The sequence below is a fragment of the Terrapene carolina genome, unplaced genomic scaffold (genome assembly GCF_002925995.2).
Source record: "Terrapene carolina triunguis isolate 2854851 unplaced genomic scaffold, T_m_triunguis-2.0 Scaffold23, whole genome shotgun sequence".
NCBI lineage: Eukaryota > Metazoa > Chordata > Testudines > Emydidae > Terrapene > Terrapene triunguis.
In genome coordinates this window covers 25400864-25407569 of record NW_020664374.1, presented here as the reverse complement: position 1 = coordinate 25407569, position 6706 = coordinate 25400864, and the positions used below count along the sequence as shown (strand labels likewise).

Genomic DNA, 6706 nt, shown 5'->3' with positions numbered 1-6706 from the left:
TGGGTAGTTTTTACATCAGAAATGTGAGGTTCCAACTTGCTAGTCTTGCCTAGAGCTAGAGGATCAAGAATCAATTAACTAGGGGCAAGGAAGCACAGTTCCTTCAGTCCTTCTACCCCCACCAGGTATGTCATATCACTCACTCCTCCCTGACCTCAAGTGCCTGCTACTTCCATATTCTTCCTATTTTATTGCAACCACGCCTCACCTCAGTCTGTGAAGCTGTGCTAAGGACAAGAGGGTGCCACACAAAATCGCATTTATTTGTGCATCGCTAAGACTGCTTCTTTTGGAAAAATGTTGAAGACAGACTATCAAATGAGGTTAACATTTCAGCAGCGGCACTCAAAGGCCTCCACTGTGGGAGAGAGGACTGAGTCTCATTTAGTGAGAACTTCAGCTTAGGTTTCAGCTTTCTGTGATGTCACACTCCCAGTCATCCAAACACTGCCAAAGTCCATCATGAGAAGTCAGGCAAATCAGGAACTGTTTAACTGTGCTTCCTTTGATTTCACTTGGTTGGTTTTAACCTATAAATCCCTAAAGGGTGTGCAACCTGGAGAGACTGCCTCTTTCCCTGTTATGTACTGCCACAAGCTATAGCCCTAGAGCTGTTGGAGCTGGAGCTCCCTCAGTATAAATGAGATGGAACAGATGACATGGCATTGTTAGTGAGAAGTCCTCTATCTGGAGTTTGCTGCCCCCTGGTATCTGCCAGACCCCATATTTGTTAACCTCCCAGACATGCTGCAAAGCCCAATATCAAGACCATTGATGAAGGTTAATATTTCAGACCAATCCTTAATTTGTTTATATTGTGATTTTTAATTTTTGGGCTAGACATCTGGAGCACTGGCTGGACATCTACAATTATATAATTTGAATAAGTAAATAGATACAATTTATAATGTCTCAGTTCTTCTTCTTTGGGGGGAAAACATTGAGAAGGTGTGGCAGGAACAACTTCATCAGCATTGAGTCTTTAAGCCTGGGCTTAGACTATGGTTTGTCATATTGGTTGACTATATCTTCCTGCTTAGATGAAGAACAGATTTCACTTTGATTGTGGATGTGTCATCTTCTTCCACACTGTTGTCCGTGTGGTGTTGACTCATCTGTGGTTCCAAGCAAAAAGTAGACAGAATTCGTCTTGAGAGGCTCTGTTCTTTTCTTCCCAAGACATCCACAGAGTAGTATGAGGCAGTTCTTCCCTTGTGTTCTACCATGCAATTTATCATAGATTTCTTTTCTATTCTGTCACCCATTCTGTTCAAAGTGTACATCTTGGGCAAATAGGATACCACCTTCGCTCCAAGGTATACATTATATGAACATCCTGGACAATTGACTGAAATAACCAACTTGCACAGACCAAAAAGCTATCAAACAGTAAGCCACCCAGAGTCTCATTAGAGACAAAAGCCTTTTACCTGAGTTGTCCAGTCCCCCAAACTGAAATAAATGCCACTGATTTTGCACAAAATAAAAATAAATTCAGTATGAATTCAGTTTAGATCATCTCTTCAGCATTTAACTGTTTGTTTTTGTTTTTTGCTGTGCAGGCAGGCATTTGTTCAGCCTAAAACAAATGATTCTGCTGGAAATCATCTCACCCTGCACAGAGACAGCATAATTTTCATCTTTTTCAAGTAATAGTCAGGGATATTTTGCTTTCAGAAAATAATTATCTGCACAACAAATCAATCTCCTATGTATATGTTATAGGCTGATTAGTAAAGTATGATTTTCTGGAAGCACACAAGTCCAAGGAAACTAAAATACATTAATTGACTTTTTCATACTATGCATAAAATGTAAGCTTTACAACCTCAAGATGGAGACTTTTGTTAGGGCTGGTGGGAAAAAGGATAGTAGCTTCTTTAAGGGTCCCCCCACTTGGGAGTTGGGAGGAGCTAATACTCGGGGAAAGGAGAAACCATCACCTGAGCTGGTGAGCAAGCATGTCGGTCTCAGGTAAGCCACTGGCCTTGCACATCTGGGGGAGGGTATATAAACCCTGCCCCCCCCAGACCATGACCACTTTTATCCCCAGTCAGCAGTTCCCATCCTCCCACTCTTGGGATTAACACAGGATTGGGTGTTGTGGTCTACAGGGGGTCCGTTCCGTGCAGCTGAAGGTGGATTTAGGGGGAAGATGTCCCCTAAGAAGCTGAGAAATGGGGTTGGGGGTCCTAACATCTGGTACAGTGAGGAGTTCCAGCCCCTTAACCCCGGTTCAAGGGGAGGCATTGAGGTTCTAGGAACAAGTCGGGACCAGCTGGGGAGGGTACTGGGGGTTGGGGTGTGATAGCAGCCCTCCACCAGGTGGCAATGATCATGAAGAAAGGATGATGTGCATCTTGAGTTATTGCCAATTAGTACCCAGACAAATAATAAAGTTGCAGCATAATTAAACCCTCCCTTGCATCTTGTCTGTCTTTCCTTGTTTCTGGGATAATGTGTATCATGTAAAAGCTTCTGCCTTATTCTGTAGCCAGAGATTTTTCATTTGACATGATTAGTGTAAGTGGAGGACAGAGAATTGTAATCTTATTTTGGAGTTTGATATAAACAAGGTCACTGTGTAAATCCGAACATATCAACTTCTGTTCTGAGGGGAAAAAATAAGTCTTAGTGTGATACTATAAAGTTAATTGGGCCACTGGGAAAAGCTATCTCAGGTAAATGGCTACACTAGATGTTTCTTTACTACCATGTATAGATTTTCTTCTCCTTTGAATGCATCAGTTTGGGTTACATATTCTCTTGGAGACTCACGTTTAAATAATGCATAAAGTTTCTCTTCTTTTATACAGTATCAATACAACATGCAAGAGTTCAGCAAGATGTTCTTGCCGGGAAATGAATATCTGGCTCAGCTGTACAAGACTCAGATGACAAACAGGGATGTTTTCCCCAGAAGAGTGCTAATCAGCACAGGCTGTGTTTTATGCACTATACAGGACGCTGCTCTTGTTGCTGCTGCACCACTCTCACATAATATTGGAACGTGATTATACTGGATATTTAAGCTCTCATGTAACGTCTGCGTACATACAATCATGCAAGAAGTTTAAAGCTTTAAAACATTTTTATGTCTAACTGAAAAGGTATAGAGCCACCGCACCTTCAGTATTGCAAAGTATTAACATTGGATTGTATCAAAATTTCAGGACAGGAAATAACATTCCCTTTGAGAAGGTAGAGACAATAGCAAAGAATATATCTTCCACAATCAGCAGCAATTAGACAGTTGCTCTCCCTCCCAACCATAAACACTAGTCCTTACTGAAAATTCAACTTGGAATTTTTGAAAGGCTTTAAAATCCAATCAATATTCTGGTTTGTATGGAGTAAACCACATCTGAAACTGTTACCCTCAAATGCTCACTTTGCTGTCCAGGGTGAGGATTCAAAGGGGCTGGCTGGAAGAAGGCTCTCCTGACGGAGCCAGGCATTGGATCATCTACCCCACTGCCTCCATGGAGCGCTTGGCCTCTGCCTTTCCCTCTTTAGTCTTGAGATTCAGTTTGGTATAGCCTCAGTGTCTTGCATAGCTTGAGACTCCCTCACATAACTCAGGTGAGGAAGGGGACAGAGACTCCGGCTATCCAGGCAAGTCCCTTAGCTGGAGGTTTAAGGATGAGTGGAACTGAGGTCTTATTGATTTCTGTTATGTCTAAGGTCAGTGTGGCCATCTTGAATTTGGCACTGTAACCCCCTGCTGGGTAATGGTGGATTACTTTTTCCTCAGATCAAGTAAATGGTTAATGAATTAAGCTGCAGCCACCACATTTAACCCACATTTCTTAGCCTCATTACATTTATATCATCTGTTTTAAAATGTTAGTAAACATGTCCAGAACCTATATTATGCAAAGCCATCGTTACAGTTGTGCTGTGCTTGAATTTTGGGATGTCATCATGCCGTATCCCTATTAAGTATTACACTATTATCAGAGTTTGAAGGAGTACAACCATGCTTTAACAATCACAATTTCTAAGAAAGTTAATTGGAAATAAGAATGCCTAGGTTTACACCTTCTTCAGAAGCCTGTCCAGGCTCAAGATACATCTAGAAAAAGCCACTAAACAAGGGTGGGCAAACTTTTTGGCCCGAGGGCCACATCGGCGTTGCAAAACTGTATGGAGGGCTGGGTTGGGAAGGCTGTGCCTCCCCAAACAGCCTGGCCTCTGCCCCCTCCCACTTCGCACCCCCCGACTGCTTCATGGCGGGCCATGAATGCTCACAAAATTAACAATTCAGAGATATTCAAATAAACTCTATTTAATAAAGATACATTTTAGTGGAAACAAACATAAAACCTTACTACTTATTATAAATATACCATCATAACAACGTGTTACAATAATTAAACCAAACTTAACCCCTTTCCACGCCCTCTTTGATTAATGGGAACAATGCAGCTGGTCACCCTTTTTTACAATGGCATCAAAGTCCGGTGTCATTCTTGTTGTGGAAATCCGCAATACCGAGCTGAGATGCTGATCAGTTAACTTGAATCTGTAGCGAGATTTGTTGTAATTCAGCAGGGAAAATGTTTGTTCGCACATGAAGGTGGAGCCAAACAAAACAAGGATTTTCTGTGCCACTTTGCGGATATTTGGGAACTTTGTTTCACTCAAGGAGGCATAAAACTCATCCAGTTTTTCTGAATTATACTTTTCCCTCAAGGTGGAATCGCACTGGAGAGCATTGAGCTCCAGTTGTCATTCTTGTGGGGCTTTCTTGTAGTCAAATGACAGTGGGCATGACACCAGCTCCAGTGTCTTCTCTATTTTCTCAAAGTCAGATAATTGACGAGAAAATTCTCCATGCAAGTCGCTCAAAATTTTGCTGTACTTTTCTCTCTGCTCTGGTGACACTTCCAAGTATTTCAGTGTTGGAAAGTGAGTGAACACTTTGTCCTTAATTTGTTTTGAAAACAAGACTAACTTGGCTTTGAAACCTGTCACAGTAGAATACAATTTGTGTACAAACACATTCTTTCCTTGCAGGTTTACATTAAGTTCATTTAAGTGTGCCAAGATATCCACACCAAAAGTGAGGTTGCACACCCAGTTTGAATTCTTTAATTCAGGGAAATCATTTTCTTTCCCCTGCATCTCCAGAAAAGTGCTAATTTCATCTCTGAGCTCTCACACTCACTGCAATACCTTTCCTAGGCTGAGCCAGCGGACATTTGTACGATAAAGTAAGTCCTGGTGTTTGGCGTCAGTGTCTTCAAGAAGGGAAATTAATTGTCAATGATTAAGTCCCCTCACTGTTATGTAGTTCACTATTTTCACTACTGTGCGAACAACACGATCCATGTCCAGGACATTTTTGCAGAGGGCCTCCTGATGTATAATACAATGCAGAAAAATCACCTCTTTATCAGGGTCGTCTTCTTTTACTTTGTCCTGAATTCTTTTTAAAAGTCCTATGTTTTTCCATGTTAAATTTGGTGATTCATCCGTGGTTACATTTGCCAGTTTACTTCAGGGGAGCTTCAGATGCTCAACTCTTCAGACACCCTCTCGTATAAATCCAATCCCTTAGTTGTGCCTTTCATTGATTCCATTGATAAAAATTCCTGTGATTTCAAATTTGTCGTCAATTCCTCTGACAAAAATCAGTAACTGTGCTGTGTCCTCAATGTCAGTGCTGTCATCGAGAGCTAATGAAAATAATGTAAAGCCCTGTGCTTTCTTGTTCAACTCAGAAGCCAAATGTTCATCAATCACTTCTACACAACGAGTAACAGTTCTTCGTGACAAACTAATGTTCTCAAATTTGTTTTGGTATTCCGGGCACAGCATGCCAGAAACATCAACCATGCATTCTTTCAAAAACTCCCCTTCAGCAAAAGGCTTATTTTATTTAGCGATTTTAAACACCAGAATGTAACTTGCCTTTGTAATGACTTCCTGAATTGCAGATTGTCGCACATAAATATTTTGCTGAGTTTTTAAGTTTGTGGCGAGTTCCTCAGCTTTTCTTGCCCTTTCCTCAGTTGTTAAATTGCTGCCAAAATTAGGATGTTTCATTGAAAAATGGGGATTCAAGTTGTACTCCTTGAACACCGCGATGCTCTCCTGACAAAACAGGCATACAGTCTTTGAGTTCACGTTTGTGAAAAAATATTTTGTATTCCATTCTTTGTTGAAAACCCGACACTCATTGTCCACTTTTCATTCTTTTTTTGTTTTGTTTTTTTTGGCAGCATTCATTTTTGAGAGGGAAAAGAAAATCCTAATGGCTGCCCTTATTTCAAACTGCTGTTTTACAAGATGTCATGCACTGTGAAAAAACTGGGCCCTCTCTCTAGCCTGGATTTCTTGGGTGTCAGCACCCCTGACAATTTTGAGCCATGCCACTCTATCCCAGAATCCATGTGGACAAGAAGAGGCAGGTGTAAACTCACCTGTAACTTTATGCCCCAGCATTCCCCCAAAAATGTTCTTACTGTTGTACTTTGAGTTCTGTTTGCATAGTTGTGTTCATTAAAAGTTTGTATATAATAAGGGATGTTACCTCGGTGTGGCGAGAGGACTCATGAGGGGTGGCACGTGGGGGGCTTCATGGGGCGGTACTAGGGACTTCTACGGGCCCTGCTGGCAGTGTGACACCAAGGCAGCTGTGCCATGTGCAGAGGAACCCAGACGGGAGCAGCTGTGGCACTGGGCGGTTTCCCTCCACTCG

General features: G+C 41.7%; 1 pseudogene; it reads right to left on the bottom strand.

Moving 5' to 3' along the window:
• Positions 1 to 4731: 4731 nt before the first annotated feature.
• On the bottom strand, positions 4732 to 5841 carry LOC112109904 (annotated as a pseudogene).
• Between the last annotated feature and the right edge of the window lie 865 nt (positions 5842 to 6706).